Here is a 22,697-nt window from a genome sequence, read left to right as displayed (position 1 = left end):
GATGGCGGAAGTTATAGCAGATGCATTTGTTATAATCTACCAAAATTCTCTGGACTCTGGGGAGGTACCAGCGGATTGGAGAGCAGCTAATGTAATGCCTCTGTTTAAAAAAGGGGGCAGGCAAAATGCAGGTAACTATAGGCCGGTTAGTTTAACATCTGTCGTGGGGAAAATGCTTGAAACTATCATTAAGGAACAAATAGCGGGACATCTGGATAGGAATAGTGCAATCAAGCAGATGCAGCAAGGATTCATGAAAGGGAAATCATGTTTAACTAATTTACTGGAATTCTTTCAGGATATAACGAGCATGGTGGATAGAGGTGTACCGATGGAGGTGGTGTATTTAGATTTCCAAAAGGCATTCGATAAGGTGCCACACAAAAGGTTACTGCAGATAATAAAGGTACGCGGATTCAAAGGAAATGTATTAGCATGGATAGAGAATTGGCTGGCGAACAGAAAGCAGAGAGTCGGGATAAATGGGTCCTTTTCCGGTTGGAAATCAGTGGTTAGTGGTGTGCCACAGGGATCAGTACTGGGACCACAACTGTTTACAATATACATAGATGACCTAGAAGAGGGGACAGAGTGTAGTGCAACAAAATTTGCAGATGACACTAAGATTAGTGGGAAAGCGGGTTGTGTAGAGGACTCAGAGAGGCTGCAAGGAGATTTGGATAGGTTAAGCGAATGGGCTAAGGTTTGGCAGATGGAATACAATGTCGGAAAGTGTGAGGTCATCCACCTTGGGAAAAAAAACAGTAAAAGGGAATATTATTTGAATGGGGAGAAATTACAACATGCTGCGGTGCAGAGGGACCTGGGGGTCCTTGTGCATGAAACTCTTTTTGGAGTTCACCTGCAAAACATAAAACATTAAACGGTGCCACCCGACCTGGGTGACACTCCAGACATTTACAAGGCCCTTTTTTTTTTTCCCTCCTTTTTTTTTTGTGTTTTTCTTTTTTTGGTTTTTTTTTTTGGGCACTAAAATCACAATTTTCTCGCCCCCTATAAAAGGGAAGGGGGACACTAAAAGCACCGGCAATTAAAACAAATTAAACTTAAAAACGTAAAATCAAATTAAAATTTGGTTGCCGGGCGTGATGATGCACTCCAGTCCCTCCGGTGCCCACCTCTCGCGGAAGGCCGCGAGCGTACCGGTGGACACCGCGTGCTCCATCTCCAAGGACACCCTGGACCGGATGTAAGAGCGGAAGAGAGGCAGGCAGTCAGGTTGAACGACCCCCTCGACCGCCCGCTGCCTGGACCGGCTGATGGCACCCTTGGCCGTGCCCAGGAGCAGTCCTACGAGGAGGCCTTCGGACCTACCCGCTCCCCTCCGCACAGGGTGCCCAAAGATCAGGAGAGTGGGACTGAAGTGCAGCCAGAATTTCAGGAGCAGCCCCTTCAAGTAATGGAACAGGGGCTGCAACCTCGTGCACTCAATAAAAACATGGAACACGGACTCCTCCAGACCGCAGAAATTGCAGGCGGCCTGGGAGTCCGTGAACCGGCTTAAAAATTTGTTGCACGGCACTGCTCCGTGCACCACCCTCCAGGCCAAGTCCCCGATGAATAGTGGGAGGACCCCTGCGTAGAGTGCCCTCCATCGGGGACCCCCGCCTCCCCCGGACGGCAAGATGGTACGCCATGGCGTGTCCGGACGGCCGGCGAGGATGGCAAAGTTGAGGGTGTGCAGGAGCAGCCCGTACAGGAAACCCCTCCGCGCGGAACTGAAAGGCACGGAGGGGATTTCCCCGAGACGGCTCAAGTTGTGAGGCGCCGGCCCCCGAGGGAGGTTCCGGGGTTTGGCGCCGATGAGGAATTCCGTCCGGACGGGGGTCAGTTCGGACGGGATCTCCCCACGTGCTTGAGCCTCCTCGATGCACCTAACGGAGTCAGGGCCCAGAGCTGTTTTTAGCGACTCGATGGCATCGGCCGCGTGGCGGACGTTGGCAGAGTTTAGGCGCCGCGCCAGCTTGTGCATGAAACTCTTTTGAGTTAACCTGCAAAAACATAAAACATTAAAACCATGCCACCCGACCTGGGTGACACAGCAGACATTTTCAAGGCCCCTTTTTTTTTGGTTTTTGGTTTTTTTTTTGGGGCGCTAAAATCAAATTTTTCCAGTGCCCCCTATAAAAGGGGAGGGGGACACTAAAAGCACCGGCAATGAAAACAAATTAAACTTTAAAACGTAAAATCAAATTAAAATTTGGTTGCCGGGCGTGATGATGCACTCCAGTCCCTCCGGTGCCCACCTCTCGCGGAAGGCCGCGAGCGTACCGGTGGACACCGCGTGCTCCATCTCCAAGGACACCCTGGACCGGATGTAAGAGCGGAAGAGAGGCAGGCAGTCAGGTTGAACGACCCCCTCGACCGCCCGCTGCCTGGACAGGCTGATGGCACCCTTGGCCGTGCCCAGGAGCAGTCCTACGAGGAGGCCCTCGGACCTACCCGCTCCCCTCCGCACAGGGTGCCCAAAGATCAGGAGAGTGGGACTGAAGTGCAGCCAGAATTTCAGGAGCAGCCCCTTCAAATAATGGAACAGGGGCTGCAACCTTGTGCACTCAATAAAAACATGGAACACGGACTCCTCCAGACCGCAGAAATTGCAGGCGGCCTGGGAGTCCGTGAACCGGCTTAAAAATTTGTTGCACGGCACTGCTCCGTGCACCACCCTCCAGGCCAAGTCCCCGATGAATAGTGGGAGGACCCCTGCGTAGAGTGCCCTCCATCGGGGACCCCCGCCTCCTCCGGACGGCAAGATGGTACGCCATGGCGTGTCCGGACGGCCAGCGAGGATGGCAAAGTTGAGGGTGTGCAGGAGCAGCCCGTACAGGAAACCCCTCCGCGCGGAACTGAAAGGCACGGAGGGGATTTCCCCGAGGCGGCTCAAGTTGTGAGGCGCCGGCCCCCGAGGGAGGTTCCGGGGTTTGGCGCCGATGAGGAATTCCGTCCGGACGGGGGTCAGTTCGGACGGGATCTCCCCACGTGCTTGAGCCTCCTCGATGCACCTAACGGAGTCAGGGCCCAGAGCTGTTTTTAGCGACTCGATGGCATCGGCCGCGTGGCGGACATTGGCAGAGTTTAGGCGCCGCGCCAGCTTGTGCATGAAACTCTTTTGAGAACAATTTAAATTCCTTCAGGGATTTGCCATGATGGGATTTGAACCCATGTTTCTGGGCAGTGCAAGGCCTCTGAGTTGCTGATGCAGTGCCATAGCCACTGTAGTTTGCAGGTGCAGCAGGTAATCAGGAAGGCAAATGGAATGTTGGCCTTCATTGCGAGAGGGATGGAGTACAAAAGCAGGGAGGTCCTGCTGCCACTGTACAGGGTATTGGTGAGGCCGCACCTGGAGTACTGCGTGCAGTTTTGGTCACCTTACTTAAGGAAGGATATACTGGCTTTGGAGGGGGTACAGAGACGATTCACTCGGCTGATTCCAGAGATGAGGGGGTTACCTTATGATAGATTGAGTAGACTGGGTCTTTATTCCTTGGAGTTCAGAAGGATGAGGGGTGATCTTATAGAAACATTTAAAATAATGAAAGGAATAGACAAGATAGAGGCAGAGAGGTTGTTTCCACTGGTCGGGGAGACTAGAACTAGGGGGCACAGCCTCAAAATAAGGGGGAGCCAATTTAAAACCGAGTTGAGAAGGAATTTCTTCTCCCAGAGGGTTGTGAATCTGTGGAATTCTCTGCCCAAGGAAGCAGTTGAGGCTGGCTCATTGAATGTATTCAAGTCACAGATAGATAGATTTTTAACCAATAAGGGAATTAAGGTTTACGGGAGCGGGCGGGTAAGTGGAGCTGAGTCCACGACCAGATCAGCCATGATCTTGTTGAATGGCGGAGCAGGTTCGAGGGGCTAGATGGCCTACTCCTGTTCCTAATTCTTATGTTCTTATGTTATTATGTAACACTCTCACACCGCGCGTTGGGAAGCCTTTTGTGACATATATAAATACAACTTGTTGTTGTTGCGGCTCAGCCAATCAGCGGCACAAATCCCGCCCCTCGGGCTCCCCGATTGGTTGGAGGACCAGCCGCCGGCTCGCTTCGCCAGTCCCGCCCCGCCCGCTCCCCATTGGTCAGAAGCTCCCGTCAATCAGGCCGTGGGTCCGGGTCACGTGTCACTCGAGCGCGCCGCCAATCTGTGTAAAGTGGTCTCGGTACCCGGATGTGCGGGCTCTCAGGTTTGGATTTCCCTTTATTCTCTCCCTATCCCCCCCTTCCCCACCCCCGCGCGATTCTCTACCCAATCGGAGCGGAGAAAACTCACTTTACGTCACCGATCGCGGCTCTTTAACGGACTCAAACGCCTTACCCCGGAAGGGCCCGCACCGACCCGACTCCGCGCCACAAGATCCGATCGCGCAGGCGCAGCTCCGAGTGGGGGGGGGGAGGGGGCAGTTGGTTTCCTCTGGGCATGCGCGGCTATTACCGATGGGGACCGAGAGGGGTCGCTTTGCGGTTCCCGGTGCGCAGGCGCGGATTCTCGGCTGTCAATCATCCATCAGGCAGCGCGGCTGCTTGTGAGACCTGTGACATCATAGAATCCCAGACAGTGACATCACAGAAGGAGGCCATTCGGCCCATCGTGTCCCACTGTACAGCTCTTGGCTTACATTGATATAAGACTTACATTTATATAGCGCCTCTCATGACCACCAGACGTCTCAAAGCTCTTTACAGAGAATGAAGTTCTGTTGGAGCGTAGTCACTGTTGTAATGTGGGAAATGTGGCAGCCAATCTGCACACAGCAAGCTCCACAGACAGCAATTGGTTGAGGTATAAATATTGGCCAGGACACCAGGGATAACTCCCCTGCTCTTGATCGAATTAGTGCCATGGGATCTTTTACAGCCGCCAGAGAGAGAGAGAGCAGACGGAGCCTCGGTTTAACATCTCATCCGACAGTGCAGCACTCCCTCAGCACTGCAGTGTCAGCCTACACTTTCTGTGCTCAAGACCCTGGAGTGGGACTTGAACCACAACCTTCTGACTCCGAGGCAAGAGTGCTACCCACTGAGCCACAGCTGACCCCTCTGCTAAGAGAAATAGGTCCTTGCTATCCACTCTATCTCGGTCCCTCATAATTGTATATACCTCAATTAGGTCTCTCTAAACCTTCTTCCAATTACTTTAAATCTATGCCCCTCGTTATTGACCCCTCGGCTAAGGGAAATAGGTCCTTCATATCCACTCTATCTAGGCCCCTCATAATTTTATACACCTCAATCAGGTCTCCCCTCAGCACCTCTTTTCCTAAGAAAACAACCCCAGCCTATTCAATCTTTCCTCATAGTTAAAATTCTCCAGTCCAGGCAACATCCTTGTAATTCTCTGTACCCTATCTAGTGCAATCACATCTTTCCTGTAATGTGGTGACCACAACTGCACACAGTACTCTAGCTGTGGCCGAACTCGTGTTTCCAGTTCAAGCATAACCGCCCTGCTCTTATATTCTATGCCTCGGCTAATAAAGGCAAGTATCCCAAATGCTTTTTTAACCACCTTATCGACCTCTTCTGCTCCCTTCAGGGATCTGTGTACAAGCACTGCAAGGTCGCTCTGTTCCTCTACACTTCTCAGTGTCCTAACATTTATTGTGTATTCCCTTGTCTTGTTAGCCCTCCCCACATTCATTACCTCACACTGGGTTGAATTCCATTTGCCACTGTTCTGCCCACCTAACCAGTCCATTGATATCTTACTGCAGTCTGCAGCTTTCTTCTTCATTATCAACCACACGACCAATTTTTGTATCATTTGCAAACTTCTTAGTCATACCCCTACATTCAGGTCAAAAATCATTGATATATACCATAAAAAGCAAGGGACCTAGTACTGAGCTTTGCGGAACCCCACTGGAAACAGCCTTCCAGTCACAAAAACACCCATCGACCATTACCCTTTGCATCATGCCTCTGAGCCAATTTTGGATCCACTTTACCTTGGATCCCATGGGCTTTTATTTTCGTGAACAGTCTGCCCTAACCAATAAGGGAATAAGGGGTTATGGGGAGCGGGCAGGGAAGTGGACCTGAGTCCATGGTTGGATCAGCCAAGATCGTATTAAATGGTGGAGCAGGCTCGAGGGGCCGTATGGCCTACTCCTGCTCCTGCTCCTATTTCTTATGTTCTTATGTGGGACCTTATGAAAAGCCTTGCTAAAATCCATATCCACTACATCAAATGCACTACCCTCAGCGATCCTCATTGTCACCTCGATGGTAAATCTATCCAGTTCGTTCCATTCCACTGATCTTTCCCAATAGCTCTGCAAATATTTTCCCTTCGGTATTTATCCAACTCACTTTTGAAAGTTACTATTGAATCTGCTTCCACCACCCTATCAGGCTGTGCATTTCAGATTGAAACAACTCGCTACAAAACAAGTATTTCCTCATGTTGCCTCTGCTTCTTTTGCCAATCATCTGAACTCTGTGTCCTCTGGTTACCAACCCTTGAGCCACTGGAAAGTGTTTCTCCTTATTTAGTCTATTAAAACCGTTGATGAATTTGAACACACTATCAAATCTCCTCTATACCTTTTCTGCTCCAAGGAGAATAACTGCAGCTTCTCCAGTATCTCCACATAACTGAAGTCCCACATCTTTGGTGCCATTCTAGTAAATCACTTCTGCACGCTCTCTAAGGTGTAGACATCCTTCCGAAAGTGTGGTGCCCACGATCGAACACAATGTACCAGCTGAGGCCTAACCAGTGTTTTATAAAGGTTTAGCGTAACTAAACATCAAATGCTGATATTTCTGTGATGGGGTTTAGACGGGCGAGGTTTATCCAGTCAGTTGGATGTGAGCTGAAACATGTGCACTTGGAGCGGAGAGCCAGGTACACACTGTGTAACCGGGCACAGACACTCTGCACAGCCCACACATCACTTGTTTCCCACTTGGCACAAAAGGAATATATTAATTGCAACAATTCATTTGATTTGACTTTAAATAGTTTAGTTTATAAATTTAATCATGCTTCTCTAATTTTACTTCTTAAATCAGATTCACGGCCTCATTTTATTTCTTCCTCTGAGCCCCTCAACTTAATCTGGCAGCGTAATGTTGGCGAGTGGTGATTGATTGCCCTGGGAACCAACAGGAAGAGAGCTCAGAGGCCAGAGGGCCTAGGGAGCAGTGCGTTCTGCAACCAATCGCGGTGCTTGAGGGGCGGATCCTCAGTCGGCCTGTCGGGTGAGTCAGTGTGAACCCCTGTTAAACAATTTATCTTTTAAAAGTTAAATCAAGATTTCTTTTGTCAGCAAAACAGTTTAACATTTGTCAGTATTTTACATAAGAACATAAGAAATAAGAACAGGAGTAGGCCATACGGCACCTCGAGCCTGCTCCGCCATTTAATACGATCATGGTTGGTCCGATCATGGACTCAGGTCCACTTCCCTGCCTGCTCCCCATAACCCCTTATTCCCTTATCGGTTAAGAAACTGTCTATCTCTGTCTTAAATTTATTCAATAAGCCAGCTTCCACAGCTCTCTGAGGCAGCGAATTCCACAGATTTACAACCCTCTGAGAGAAGAAATTCCTCCTCAGCTCAGTTTTAAATAGACGGTCCCTTATTCTAAGATTATATGCCCTAGTTCTAATCTCCCATATCAGTGGAAACATCCTCTCAGCATCCACCTTGTCAAGCCCCTCATAATATTATACGTTTCAATAAGATCACCTCTCATTCTTCTGATTCCAATGAGTAGAAGCCCAACCGACTCAACCTTTCCTCATAAGTCAACCCCCTCATCTCTAGAATCAACCAAGAGAACCTTCTCTGAACTGCCTCCAAAGCAAGTATATCCTTTCTTAAATATGGAAACCAAAACTTTACGCAGTATTCTAGGTGTGGCCTCACCAATACCCTGTATAACTGTAGCAGGATTTCTCTGCTTTTATACTCCACCCCCTTTGCAATAAAGGCCACGATTCCATTGGCCTTCCTGATCACTTGCTTCACTTGCTGTACCTGCATACTAACCATGCACCAGGACCCCCAGGTCCTGCTGTACTGCAGCACTCTGCAATTTTTCTCCATTTAAATAATAACTTGCTCTTCGATTTTTGGTTACAATTTAGCCCCATGTTCTCAGGTTTGCTGCTTTTTCTGGCCAATTTATATGCCTCTTCCTTGGATCTAACACTATCCTTAATTTCCCTTGTTAGCCATGGTTGAGCCACATTCCCCGTTTTATTTTTACTCCAGGGATGTACAATTGTTGACGTTAATCCATGTGATCTTTAAATGTTTGCCATTGCCTATCCACCGTCAACCCTTTAAGTATCATTTGCCAGACTATTCTAGCCAATCCACGTCTCATACCATCAAAGTTACCTTTCCTTAAGTTCAGGACCCTAGTCTCTGAATTAACTGTGTCACTCTCCATCTTAATAAAGAATTCTACCATATTATGGTCACTCTTCCCCAAAGGGCCTCGCACAACAAGATTGTTAATTAGTCTTTTCTCATTACACATCACCCAGTCGAGGATGGCCGGCCCTCTAGTTGGTTCCTCAACATATTGGTCTAGAAAACCATCCCTAATACACTGCAGGAAATCCTCCTCCAACGTATTGCTACCAGTTTGGTTAGCCTAATCAGTATGTAGATTAAAGTCACCCATGATAACTGCTGTACCTTTACTGCACGCATCCCTAATTTCTTGTTTGATGCTGTCACCAACCTCACTACTAGGACCCTAGTCTCTGAATTAACTGTGTCACTCTCCATCTTAATAAAGAACTCTACCATAAGCCTCTATTCCCTTCTCCCTCATAGGCTGATCTTAAGTGCATCGATACTGGAAACACAGAGCGACCAATCCAGAGCCGCTCTGTATCAGGGTGGGCGCTGGATGCGGAAGTCGCTCCCTGGCCTCCTGTGTGGGTCTGTTTGTTGCATCAGTTTGAGCTGGAGTGGAGAGGGGGGGGGGAGAAGCTGCTGGGTTTCACCCCCAGTACTTTTGAGCCCCGTAGGGCCCAACAATTTCCGATGAGCGACTGTCAACGGCGGTGGATTCTAGGAAGATTAGGTTGCTAAACAGACACTGTCCGCACAATGTATTGTTTTAGGAACAAGTATTTCTGCAGAGGTTTTCAATGTACAGATTTGTTTTAATCCATTCTTGGGATGTGGGTGTCGCTAGTAAGGCCAGAATATATTTCCAATTTCCATTTGCCCCTTGACAAGGTGATGGTGGGCTTTCTCGAACCGCTGCAGTCCGTGTGGTGAAGGTCCTCCTACAATGCTGTTAGGTGAGGAGTTACAGGATTTTCACCCAGTGACGATGTAGGAACAGCGATATATGCCCAAGTCAGGATGGTGGGAGACTTGGAGGTGATGGATTTCCCATGCACCTGCTGCCCTGGTCCATCCAGGTGGGAGAGGTTATGGATTTGGGAGGCTGTCAAAGTTCTGGTCGAGTTGCAGATGTATAAAGTCCCTCACCTTCGCCCTGGTCACCTCTCTCTCCTCCCATAGAGGCCAGAGTCTTGTGTAGGCCCATACCAGGTGGTAAGTTCCCTTCCCTGAAGGACATCAGTGACCAGTTGGGTTTTTATGACAATCCGGCAGCTTTCATGGTCACTTTTTTTCTGATGATGGCCGCACAAATAACAAGGTTCATTCAGCTCAATTTCACAACCTGCCTTAGTGTTTTTGTGGGTTTTCTCTCACCCAACCTTTTTCCTGTTTGAAATTCACTTTACAGGGTATCAAAAGCGGAGGATTTGTCGACCGGAGGCTCAAACCAAACATCATATTAAGATCTGATGGAGTCACTCGATTCATCGGGAACGGAATATCATCGACCTTTGATCATGGAAGCAAATAGCACTGCTCACAGCGGGGAGCAATGGTACATGTGCTCTGTGTGTGGTCAAGGCTTCAGCCTATTATCCAACCTGGAGAGACACAAGTGCACCAGGGAGAAACCATGTAAATGTGGAGACTGTGGGAAACATTTCAACTACCCGTACCAGCTGGAAACACATCGACGAGTTCACACTGGGGAGAGGCCGTTCACCTGCTCTGAGTGTGGGAAGGCATTCACTCAGTCATCCAGCCTGCTGATACACCAGCGAATTCACACTGGGGAGAGGCCGTTCACCTGCTCAGTGTGTGGGAAGGGATTCACTCAGTCATCCCAGCTGCTGAAACACCTGCGAGTTCACACTGGGGAGAGGCCGTTCACCTGCTCTGAGTGTGGGAAGGGATTCACTCAGTTATACAACCTGCTGGCACACCAGCGAGTTCACACTGGGGAAAGGCCATTTACCTGCTCTGAGTGTGGGAAGGGATTCACTCAGTCATCCAGCCTGCTGGCACACCAGCGAGTTCACAGGACTGGACAGGTTAGATGCAGGAAGAATGTTCCCGATGTTGGGGAAGTCCAGAATCAGGGGACTCAGTCTAAGGATAAGGGGTAAGCCATTTAGGACTGAGATGAGGAGAAGCTTCTTCACTCAGAGAGTTGTTAACCTGTGGAATTCCCTACTGCAGAGAGTTATTGATGCCAGTTCATTGGATATATTCAAGAGGGAGTTAGATATGGCCCTTACGGCTAAAGGGATTAAGGGGTATGGAGAGAAAGCAGGAAAGGGGTACTGAGGTGAATGATCAGCCATGATCTTATTGAATGGTGGTGCAGGCTCGAAGTGCTGAATGGCCTACTCCTGCACCTATTTTCTATGTTTCACACTGGGCAGAGGAAATTTACCTGCTCTGCGTATGGGAAGGGATTCACTCAGTCATTCACCCTGCTGATACACCAGCGAGTTCATACTGGGGAGAGACCGTTCACCTGCCCTGAATGTGGGGAAGGGATTCACTCGGTCATCCACCCTGCTGATACACCAGTGAATTCACAAGTGACTGCAGGGGTGGGATTCTGCTGTTATTGATGCTGTTAATCACATCCAGGATTCACCAACCTAACAACTTCTTTACAAACTCAAGCTAGTTTGTAAGATGTGACCTTGTTTACCGGAATCCATGTTCAGTATCTCTAATGGCCCCTTCTGACAGTTGCAGTTTGTTTCCGCTGATGTTAATAACTCCTGTAACTGGATTGGAGTTTAATATTTGGGTTATAGACAAATAAATTAGTGTTGCTTTCAACACATTGCTGTAGATTTTTGTCTTTCCCACCTGAGTGTTTAGCATCACCTGGCTGGAGCTCAGAGAGGACAATCAGGGGGGAGGATTGTATGGGGGGAGAACTTCAGCCTGGACACAGTCCTTCAGGGTCACACCGAGAGGGGCAAATGGAACTTTGGTTTTTCTCATCTCTCTTCACTGACAGCATGCGGGTTAATCTTGACGCGTGTAAGGTGCGGATGTTATCCACCCAAGGATGTTTAAAGAGATGGGACGGGTGCTCTGTCCGCTCCTTGTCCATATCTTCAACAGCTCAGTAGAGTCATGGATTGTTCCCTGAGATTGGAAGGTAGCACACGTCGTTCCCATTTTCCAAATTGGGCACAAACCAGAGCTCGGGAACTGAAGGCCCATCAACGTGACCTCGATCACCGGGAAGATGCTTGAACGGATCCTGAGAGATGCTGTTTTCGATCACGGGGAAAGGGAAGGGGCCATTAGAGATACTGAACATGGATTCTGGTAAACAAGGTCACATCTTAAAAACTAGCTTGAGTTTGTAAAGAAGTTGTTAGGTTGGTGGATGGGGGAATCCGGTTGACATTGTCTATCTCAGGGGTGTCAAACTAATTTTCTGTGGTGGGCCTGATCCAATATCCTGGCACTTGGCATGGGCCACATTCAGCAAAAGCTATTAAAATAGGAATAAATGAAGAGAAACTACATCGAAATTTACATTTAGATTTTATTTACTTGCGCTGCTCCCGATCCCTGGCACCTCTTAGCTTGAGCATTCACGAACTGACCCTGCTCAAACCATAACCATATCGGGGCATTGTTCTGCCTGTGACCACAAGGCTGTGTCACTGCCATACACACATACCGTTTCCTTGTTTCACATCTCCATAGAAAGACCATCACTTCACACATCCCTTTCTACACAATTGCAGCAGACATGAGCAAGGACGTGAGGCTTATTGAAAGACACATTTCATTACAGCAAAGGTTACACTGGGAGAAATGTTCAGTTATTTTCCATTACAGGCAAAATACTGCAGCACACTGGCACCTGAACAGTGTCTCATCGGCCTACAGGCTCTTCTTAAATATATTTGTTGCGTGGATATCAACTTAAACCAGCTTTGCAGGCTTGATGCTCTATTCACACATTGAAGGTGGAAGATATGCTGTGGGGCACACACTAAGTCCAGTAGCTGAAAGTGATTAACAGACTGGGTTTTGTGTTTAGTGATCCCGGGCGTGTTACCAATACCTGCAAAAATTAAGCCCATGGAATAAAAGGGACAGTGGCAGCATGGATACGCAGTTGGTTAAGTGAGAGGAAACAGAGAGTTGTGGGGAACGGTTGTTTTTCAGACTGTAGGAAGGTACAAGGTGGTGTTCCCCAGGGCTAGGTACTGGGGCCACTGCTTTTCCTGATCAATATTAATGACACAGACCTGGGTGTACAGGGCACAGTTTCCAAATCTGCAGATGAATCAAAACTTGGAAATATAGTGAACAGTGAGGAGGATGGTGATAGACTTCAGGAGGACACAGACCGGCTGGTGAAATGGGCCGACACAGTATATGAACAGTGAGGAGGATGGTGATAGACTTCAAGAGGACACAGACCGGCTGGTGAAATGGGCCGACACAGTATATGAATAGTGAGGAGGATGGTGATAGACTTCAAGAGGACAGAGACCGGCTGGTGAAATGGGCAGACACAGTATATGAACAGTGAGGAGGATGGTGATAAACTTTAGGACACAGACAGGCTGGTGAAATGGGCGGACACGTGGCAGATGAAATTTAACACAGAAAAGTTTGAAGTGATACATTTTGATCGGAAGATCGAGGAGAGACAATATAAACTAAAGGGTACAATTTTAAAGGGGGTACTTGAACAGAGAGACCAAGGGGTCTATGCACACAAATCGTAGAAGGGAGCAGGGCAGGTCGCGAAAGCAGTTTAAAATGCTTACAGGATCCTGGGCATCAGAGAGGCAAGAATTATAAAAGCATGGATATGATGATGGACCTCTATAAAATACAGGTTCAGCCTCAACTGGAGTATTGTGTCCGCATTTTAGAAAGTATGTGGAGGCCTTAGAGAGGGTGCAGAAAAGATTTACAAGATTGATTCCAGGGATGAGGGACTTCAGTTACTTGGATAGGCTGGAGAAGTTGGGATTGTTCTCCTTGGAGCAGAAAATTGATAGAGATGTTCAAAATCATGAAGGGTGTGGACAGAGTAGATAGAATCTGTTCCCATTGTTGGAAGGGTCGAGAATCAGAGGACACAGATTTAAGGTGATGGGCAGAAGAACCAAAGGCGACGTCAGAAAAACCCTTTATACGCAGCGAGTGATCAGGATCTGGAATGCACTGCAGAAAGGGGGTGGAATCACAGCTTCCAAAAGGAAGTTGGATAAGTACGAGAAGAAGAGAAGGGTGTGGGGCTCTGGGGAAAGGGCCGGGGAATGGGACCAGCTAAACGCTCTTGCAGAGAGCGGGCACGGGCTCGATGGGCCAAATGGTCTCCTTCCGTGCTGTAACCACCCTCCGATTGTAAAGGTGATGAAAAAGCTGTTGCCCAGGATGCGCCATCTCCCGGGCACTGGGACCCGGTTGGGAACAGAGACCCTGAAGCCCTGCCCGTCCGTGCTCAGCCCCGCTCACGTGAGCAACCGCTCCCCCCTCTCTGGACTCAGCCCCGCTCACTGGAGGCCGTAAGCCCCCGCTTCTCCGGACTCAGCCCCGCCCACGGGAGCAAGCCCCACCCACCCGGGCTCAGCTCCGCCCACTGGAGGCTGCAAGCCCCACCCACTGGGCCTGCAAGCCCTGCCCGCCCAGGCTCAGCCCCGCCCACGGGAGCAAGCCCCCCTCAGCCCCGCCCACTGGAGGCCGCAAGCCGCACCCACTGGAGGCCACCAACCCTGCCCACCCGGGCTCAGCCCCGCCCACAGGAGGCCACAAGCCCCATCCACCCGGGCTCAGCCCCGCCCACTGGAGCAAGCACATTTACCCGCACCATGGAGAAACATGGAAATGTGGGGACTGTGGAAAGGGATTCAATTCCCCATCCCAGCTGGAAACTCATCGACGCAGTCACACCAGGCAGGCCGTTCAATTGCTCTCATTGTCAAAGACTTTCAAAGAATCATCAAACCTGCTGAAACACCAGCAAATGTACACTGATGATAGATCATTTAGGAGTGGTCTCTGTGCAAAGATATTTGCTCACTCGTCCAACCCACTGAAACACCAGTGAGTTCACACCAGGTAAAGGTCGTTCACCAGCTCCGTATTTGGAAAGGGATTCACTTGTTGATCTAAACTGCTGGCCCACAAGTGAGTTCACACTGGAAGGAGGCCATTCTCCTGCTGAGTGTGTGGGATGAGATTCACTCCATCATCCAACCTCCGGACACACCAGCTTGTTCACACTGATAATAGATCTTTGAAAAGTTCTGACTGTGAGAAGAGCTTTAAAAGCACAAAGGATCTGCTGACACATCAGCGAATTCACACTGGGGAGATGCCGTTCACCTGCCCTGAGTGTGCAAAGGGACTCACTAATTTATCCAACCTGCTGAGGCATCAGCGAGTTCACAAGTGAGTACAGGGGTTGGATTCTGCTGTTATTGTTGCTGTTAATCATATCCAGCACTCAACCATGTTCATTCGGGCAGTTGGGGTTTGGTAAAGCTGATGTTAGTAACCCCTATAACTGGGCTGGAGTTTAATCTGCATCAATGTCAATTAAATCAAGTTTGTTTCACACACACGCAGTGTGTCAAGTTCTTGATGTCTCGACAATAAACCGAGCTGATTGAGGACTTGTTACAAACTGTGTGGAATCCATCTGAGAACTGAGTTCCCACAACTTTTTTAAAGATGGATCTACAAGATGTCCAAGTTTGACAGGACAGAAAATTCTATTATATCACAGGGTCCATTTCAACCATCAAGGGCAGTGAATCCCTATAATATTGTTTTTTAACCTATAGGAAATATTCTGATAATCTGTTATTGTTGTTCCAGGGTAAAGCAGTATTTTTAGTTTATCAATTTAATCAAACTCAATGGGCAATCTGTTGGGTATGGAGAAAGAGTCAGACTGAACACTGTGAGCTCAAAGTAAAGTGTGACCGTAGTCTTTTATTGCAGGTCTGCATAGTGCCTCTCCAACCTGTGAAGCCTTCTTAAATACCTGTGCTCCCAAGGGATTACGAGATCCCTTGGGACTCCGGGGAATGGGCCCTCTGGTGGCTGTACAGAGTAAATACAAGTCCACATATATAACATGCCCTCGCAAAAGTTAATAGTGTAACTATTTACAATGTGAGTCGATCTGGGGCCCTTCTTGCCCTGGTTGATCGTCTCGGTGTGAAAGCTGGTCTTGTTGAATCATTTATTGGGCTCTCACTGGGCTGCTGTGCAGCTGGCCGTGTTGGGCTGTCTGGTGTGCTGGGCCCTGCAGGGCTGCTGTGGATGATGGGTTCAGCTTCGTGCTCAACCGTGGTGTCGGTTGTCGCTGGTTTTGTGTGTTAGGGGATCAAAAAAGGTAGGGTCCAAAGTGGGTTGCTCAGGGTAGTCCGTGAATCTGAGTTTGATTTGGTCCAAGTGTTTCCGGTGAATGAGTCCATTTGAAAGTTTGACCCGAAACACCCTGCTCCCCTCTTTGGCCACGACAGTGCCGGGAAACCACTTGGGACCTTGTCCATAATTTAATACAAATACAGGATCATTGACTTCAATCTCGCGTGCAACATTTGCGCTATCATGGTGTGCACTTTGTTGAAGCCACCTGCTCTCTACCTGTTCATGTAGATCAGGGTGAACTAACGAGAGCCTTGTCTTAAGTGCTCTTTTCATGGGCAGTTCAGCAGGTGGGACCCCAGAGAGTGTGGTCTCGTGCGGTAGCTAAGCAGGACTCGGGATAGGTGAATCTGCAGTGAGCCTTCAGTTACCCCCTTCAAGCCTTGCTGGATGGTTTGCACTGCTCTCTCTGCCTGACCATTGGACGCTGGTTTAAACGGGGCAGATGTGATATGTTTGATCCCGTTAAGGGTCATGAATTCTTTGAACTCAGCACTGATAAAACATGGCCTGTTGTCGCTCACAGGACATCGGGTAAGCAGTGTGTGGCAAACATGGCCCACAGGCTTTCAGTGGTGGCAGCAAACGTGCTAGCCAACATTATCTCACATTCAATCCACTTGGAGTACGTGTCTACAACCACAAGGAACATTTTACCCAAGAATGGGTCTGCATAGTCGACGTGTACCCTAGACCACGGTTTGGAGGGCCAAGAACATAAACTTAGTGGCGCCTCCCTGGGTACATTGCTTAACTGCGAGCATGTATTACATTTGTGAACACAGGGCTCTAAGTCCGCATCGATACCGGGCCACCACACGTGGGATCTGGCTATCGCTTTCATCATTACAATGCCTGGGTGGGTACTATGGAGGTCATTGATGAAGGTGTCTCTGCCCTTCTCGACTGCCCCACAGAATGCAGTCTGTCTGTATAGACATTTCATCTTCGCGCCGCTGGAACGGCTTTATCTCTTCCTGCATTTGCACTGGGACACTGGACCAGCTCCTGTGAAGCACACAGCTTTTGACTAGAGATAATAAGGGGTCCTGGCTTGTCCAGGTTTTGATCTGCCGGGCAGTGACGGGTGATTGCTCACTCTCAAATGCTTCCATAACCATGGCGAGATCTGTGGGCTGCGCCATTTCCACCCCCGTGGTGGGCAATGGCAGCCTACTGAGAGCATCGGCGCAGTTTTCTGTGCCTGGCCTGTGCCAGATGGCGTAGTTGTGTGCGGACGTGAGCACCCATCTCTGGATGCCGTCCGATGCGTTGGTATTTGGTATGTCCTTACTATACAGTACAAATGCACACGAGGCCCATGCTTGAGAGAAGGTCACTCTGACCAGCAACTTTTATTCCAGCACTGAAGTGATGAAGGTGGGTGTAGCTTCCCCTTTTATACCTGAAAGACCAGGTTAGAAGTGTCTCCCACAAGTTCACCACCTAGTGGTCAATGTTCTCAGTGTACAACTAGTCAGTTTATACATGGGTTACAATGACAGTTAAATACATGACAGTATTTATCCCTTTACTCTCGGAAAACAGGGATACAAGTGGCTCAGTTTCCAATTCGAATTTTAGCCCAAACAGGTTTCGATGCATTTTCTTTACCCCATAGACACACACTAAAGCTTCTTTTTCAATCATGCTGTAGGCTCTCTCGGCCTTAGACAGACTCCTGGATGCATAAGCAACCGGTTGCAGTTTCCCGAAATCATTAGCTTGTTGCAAGATACACCCGACGCCATGACGACGCATCACATGTGAGTACCAAACGCTTACATGGATCACACAACACAAGCAATTTGTTTGAGCATAACAATTTTTTCGCTCTTACAAAGGAATTTTCTTGGCTTTTGCCCCAAACCCATTTGCCCCCTTTTCGTAGTAAGACATGTAGTGGTTCTAGCAGGGTGCTGAGACCCGGTAAGAAGTTACCAAAGTAGTTCAAGAGTCCTAGAAATGACCGCAGCTCCGTCACGTTTTGTGGCCTCGGTGCGTTCTCGATTGCCTCCATCTTCGCGTTGGTGGACCTAATGCCGTCCGCCGCAATCCTCCTTCCCAGGAACTCCACTTCAGGTGCAAGGAAAACGCACTTAGAGCATTTTAAACTGAGCCCCACGCGGTTGAGTCGACTAAGAACCTCCTCCAGGTTCTGCAGGTGCTCGACTGTGTTCCGACCTGTGACCAAGATGTCGTCCTGGAAGACCACGGTGTGCGGGACCGACTTCAGTAAACTTTCCATGTTTCTCTGGAATATCGCCGCTGCTGATCGGATTCCAAACGGGCATCTGTATAAACAAAGACCTTTGTGCGTGTTGATGCAGGTGAGGGCCTTCGATGGTTCCTCCAGTTCCTGCGTCATGTTGGCTGAAGTCAGATCCAACTTCGTGTATGTCTTTCCTCCTGCCAGCGTTGCAAAGAGGTCGTTGGCTTTTGGTAATGAGTATTGATCCTGCAGTGAGAAACGATTGATAGTTACTTCGTAATCGCCACAGATTCTGACTGCGCCATCTCTATTGAGGACTGGGACAATAGGACTGGCCCATTCATAGAAACATAGAAAATAGGTGCAGGAGTAGGCCATTTGGCCCTTCTAGCCTGCACCGCCATTCAATGAGTTCATGGCTGAACATGCAACTTCAGTACCCCATTCCTGCTTTCTCACCATACCCCTTGATCCCCTTAGTAGTAAGGACTACATCTAACTTTTTTTTGAATATATTTAGTGAATTGGCCTCAACAATTCTCTGTGCCAGAGAATTCCACAGGTTCACCACTCTCTGGGTGAAGAAATTCCTCCTCATCTCGGTCCTAAATGGCTTACCCCTTATCCTTAGACTGTGAGCCCTGGTTCTGGACTTCCCCAACATTGGGAACATTCTTCCTGCATCTAACCTGTCCAAACCCATCAGAATTTTAAATGTTTCTATGAGGTCCCTCTCATTCTTCTGAACTCCAGTGAATACAAGCCCAGTTGATCCAGTCTTTCTTGATAGGTCAGTCCCGCCATCCCGGGAATCAGTCTGGTGGACCTTCGCTGCACTCCCTCAATAGCAAGAATGTCCTTCCTCAGGTTAGGAGACCAAAACTGTACACAATACTCCAGGTGTGACCTCACCAAGGCCCTGTACAACTGTAGCAACACCTCCCTGCCCCTGTACTCAAATCCCCTCGCTATGAAGGCCAACATGCCATTTGCTTTCTTAACCGCCTGCTGTACCTGCAAGCCAACCTTCAATGACTGATGTACCATGACACCCAGGTCTCGTTGCACCTCCCCTTTTTCTAATCTGTCACCATTCAGATAATAGTCTGTCTCTGTTTTTACCACCAAAGTGGATAACCTCACATTTATCCACATTATACTTCATCTGCCATGTATTTGCCCACTCACCTAACCTATCCAAGTCGCTCTGCAGCCTCATAGCATCCTCCTCGCAGCTCACACTGCCACCTAACTTAGTGTCATCTGCAAATTTGAAGATACTACATTTAATCCCCTCGTCTAAATCATTAATGTACAGTGTAAACAGCTGGGGCCCCAGCACAGAACCTTGCGGTACCCCACTAGTCACCGCCTGCCATTCTGAAAAGTACCCATTTACTCCTACTCTTTGCTTCCTGTCTTGACAACCAGTTCTCAATCCACATCAGCACACTACCCCCAATCCCATGTGCTTTAACTTTGCACATTAATCTCTTGTGTGGGACCTTGTCGAAAGCCTTCTGAAAGTCCAAATATACCACATCAACTGGTTCTCCCTTGTCCACTTTACTGGAAACATCCTCAAAAAATTCTAGAAGATTTGTCAAGCATGATTTCCCTTTCACAAATCCATGCTGACTTGGACCTATCATGTCACCTCTTTCCAAATGCGCTGCTGTGACATCCTTAATAATTGATTCCATCATCTTACCCACTACCGATGTCAGGCTTACCGGTCTATAATTCCCTGTTTTCTCTCTCCCTCCTTTTTTAAAAAGTGGGGTTACATTGGCTACCCTCCACTCGATAGGAACTGATCCAGAGTAAATGGAATGTTGGAAAATGACTGTCAATGCATCCGCTATTTCCAAGGCCACCTCCTTAAGTACTCTGGGATGCAGTCCATCAGGCCCTGGAGATTTATCGGCCTTCAATCCCATTAATTTCCCCAACACAATTTCCCGACTAATAAGGATTTCCCTCAGTTCTTCCTCCTTACTAGACCCTCTGACCCCTCTTATATCCGGAAGGTTGTTAGTGTCCTCCTTAGTGAATACCGAACCAAAGTACTTGTTCAATTGGTCCGCCATTTCTTTGTTCCCCGTTATGACTTCCCCTGATTCTGACTGCAGGGGACCTACGTTTGTCTTTACTAACCTTTTTCTCTTTACATATCTATAGAAACTTTTGCAATCCGTCTTAATGTTCCCTGCAAGCTTCTTCTCGTACTCCATTTTCCCTGCCCTAATCAAACCCTTTGTCTTCCTCTGCTGAGTTCTAAATTTCTCTCAGTCTCCGGGTTCACTGCTATTTCTGGCCAATTTGTATGCCACTTCCTTGGCTTTAATACTATCCCTGATTTCCCTTGATAGCCACGGTTGATCCACCTTTCCTTTTTTATTTTTACGACAGACAGGAATGTACAATTGTTGTAGTTCATCCATGCGGTCTCTAAATGTCTGCCATTGCCCATCCACAGTCAACCCCTTAAGTATCATTCGCCAATCAATCCTAGCTAATTCACGCCTCATACCTTCAAAGTTACCCTTCTTTAAGTTCTGGACCATGGTCTCTGAATTAACTGTTTCATTCTCCATCCTAGTGCAGAATTACACCATATTATGGTCACTCTTCCCCAAGGGGCCTCACACAACGGTATTGCTAATTAATCCTCTCTCATTACACAACACCCAGTCTAAGATGGCCTCCCCCCAGTTGGTTCCTCGACATATTGGTCGAGAAAACCATCCCTTATGCACTCCAGGAAATCCTCCTCCACCGTATTGCTTCCAGTTTGGTTAGCCCAATCTATGTGAATATTAAGGTCACCCATTATAACTGCCGCACCCTTATTGCATGCACCCCTAATTTCCTGTTTGATGCCCTCCCCAACATTACTACTACTGTTTGGAGGTCTGTACACAACTCCCACTAACGTTTTTTGCCCTTTGGTGTTCTGCAGTTCTACCCATATAGATTCCACATCATCCAAGCTAATGTCCATTCTAACTATTACATTAATCTCTTCTTTAACCAGCAATGCTACCCCACCTCCTTTTCCTTTTATTCTATCCTTCCTGAATGTTGAATACCCCTGGATGTTGAGTTCCCAGCCCTGATCATCCTGGAGCCACGTCTCCATAATCCCAATCACATCATATTTGTTAACATCTATTTGCACAGTTAATTCATCCAACTTATTACGGATACTCCTTGCATTAAGACACAAAGCCTTCAGGCTTGTTTTTTTAAACACACTTTTTCCTTTTCGAATTTTGCTGTACAGTGGCCCTTTTTGTTTTTTGTCTTGGGTTCCACTTTTCCTCATCTCCTTTCTGTCTTTTGCTTTTGTCTCCTTTTTGTTTCCCTCTGTCTCCCTGCATTGATTCCCATCCCCCTGCCATATTAGTTTAACTCCTCCCCAACAGCACTAGCAAACACTCCCCCTTGGACATTGGTTCCGGTCCTGCCCGGGTGCAGACCGTCCGCTTTGTACTGGTCCCACCTCCCCCAGAACCTGTTCCAATGCCCCAGGAATTCGCTGAACTCGATCGGTGAAATGATGCCCTCTCGTTGCAATCGGTCTAGCTCGATCTCTCCCCTTTCTCTCATCATGTACGATACTGCTTTCGCCTTGTGATGGATGGGTCACGCTCCCGGAATTAGGTGGATCTGCACTTTTCCTCCTTGGAATTTCCCGATGCCTGGTTCGAACAGTGAAGAAAATTTATTTAAGATCTGGTCAGAAGTGTCGTCAGCAGGCGATAGCATTCAGACATCATCCCAGTTGCACCGAATCTTTCCCAGCCAGCTCCTGCCGAGCAGCGTGGGACCATCGCCCGGTACCACCCAGAGTGGTAGCTTATGCACCGCTCCATCGTAGGAAAACTTTACTGTGGCACTGCCGATTACAGGAAACAGTTCTTTAGTGTAAGTTCTTAGTCTCCTGCGAACTGGAGTTAAGACTGGCCTTGAGGCCTTGTTGCACCACAACCTTTCGAAAGTCTTTTTGCCCATGATGGACTGGCTCGCGCCCGTGTCCAGATCCATTGACACCAGGAGTCCATTTAGTTCAACATTCAGCATTATCGGGGGACAATTCGTAGTGAATGTGTGCACCCCATGAACTTCTGCCTCCTCTATCTGAGGCTCTCGTTCGTAGTGATCCTCTGTGGATCTGTCCTCCTCTGCAACATGGTGGTTTGCAGGTTTGACAGGCTTAGCGGCTCACCTGCTCACTCGTTGGAGGTGTCCCATTGTTCCACAGCCCTTGCAAACGTATCCTTTGAATCGGCATGAATGGAAACGATGATCACCCCTGCAGCACCAACAAGGTGTTAATGGCCTTGCATTCATCAACCTTGATGGTGGATTCTGAGACATCTGCGGACGTGTAGCTGCAGATATGTGTGACCTGCCCTGTACGCTACAATTTGAAAACATCACTTTGTTCACAGTACTTGTAGCAGCACTTGTGTGCTGAGAGATTTGCTTAGTATTGTCACTGAACGCATGGGCTATCGCTATGGCCTTACTCAAGGTTGGGGTCTCTACAGTCAAAAGTTTGCGAAGTATGGTTTCGTGGCCAATGCCAAGTACAAAAAAGTTTCTGAGCATGTGCTCCAAATGTCCTTCAAATTCACATTGTCCTGGAAGGCGTCTCAGCTCGGCGACATAACTCGCCACTTCCTGGCCTTCAGACCTTTTGTAGGTGTAGAACTGGTACCTCGCCATCAGAAC

At 48.4% G+C, this 22,697-nt stretch overlaps 1 pseudogene; it reads left to right on the top strand.

The window, feature by feature from the left end:
- The window catches only part of LOC139274060 (zinc finger protein 271-like), a 67,533-nt pseudogene extending 53,119 nt beyond the window's left edge, over positions 1–14,414 (top strand).
- Positions 14,415–22,697: the final 8,283 nt, after the last annotated feature.

Source organism: Pristiophorus japonicus, chromosome 9 (assembly GCF_044704955.1).
Source record: "Pristiophorus japonicus isolate sPriJap1 chromosome 9, sPriJap1.hap1, whole genome shotgun sequence".
NCBI classification, from domain to species: Eukaryota; Metazoa; Chordata; class Chondrichthyes; family Pristiophoridae; genus Pristiophorus; species Pristiophorus japonicus.
The sequence above is the reverse complement of the archived record's forward strand: the minus strand, read 5'-3'. Positions and strand labels throughout refer to the sequence as shown.